This window comes from Etheostoma spectabile, chromosome 8 (assembly GCF_008692095.1).
Source record: "Etheostoma spectabile isolate EspeVRDwgs_2016 chromosome 8, UIUC_Espe_1.0, whole genome shotgun sequence".
In the NCBI taxonomy this organism is placed as follows: Eukaryota; Metazoa; Chordata; class Actinopteri; order Perciformes; family Percidae; genus Etheostoma; species Etheostoma spectabile.
In genome coordinates, this window is record NC_045740.1 from 14,508,926 (window position 1) to 14,509,455 (window position 530).

The window sequence follows — 530 nt, forward strand, 5'->3', positions numbered from 1 at the left end:
CTTTGATAAAGCTCATAGTTAGGGAACGAGGAGGCGCAGCGTTTACCTAGATTGACGGGGGAGGGTATATAGCCACAGCCATGGCACCCCGTCTCTTCTCTGCTTCTCTTCATAGTCGTCAGATTAATTTACCAAACTATCAATAATATAATAAAACTATAGTGAGGCAGGGCAGTAGAGCCCGACCAGGCTCCTCTCTTTATCCTGTCTCTCTTAGTAGACTACTGGGGGACTTCCTTTTACACACTGAGCTCCTCTCTCCTTTATCTTTCCATTTTTGCGCGACCATGTCCCAGAAATGCTTGTTACTAACGTAACTCTGGCCGGGGAGTCATTCCCCGGAGTCTTTATGTTCTTATTCCCCCAGCATGTTTCTTTGGATCAGGGAGGCTCCAAAATCACGGTTGCAGCTGTCGCCGTGGTCCTGCGATGCCCTGTTACATCCCACTACGCTCTGCGGTGCCCTGCTATGCCATGAACTACTACAAACTACTATTTTTAGTCACCGTTCCATTATCTTTTACTGTGAC

General features: G+C 47.5%; 1 protein-coding gene and 1 long non-coding RNA gene across 2 annotated transcripts in view; one reads left to right on the forward strand and one right to left on the reverse strand.

The window, feature by feature from the left end:
* Positions 1–530, reverse strand: part of rlbp1b (retinaldehyde binding protein 1b) — a 9,378-nt gene that overhangs the window by 5,296 nt on the left and 3,552 nt on the right. The window lies entirely within an intron of this gene.
* The window catches only part of LOC116693580 (uncharacterized), a 17,058-nt gene that overhangs the window by 3,914 nt on the left and 12,614 nt on the right, over positions 1–530 (forward strand). The window lies entirely within an intron of this gene.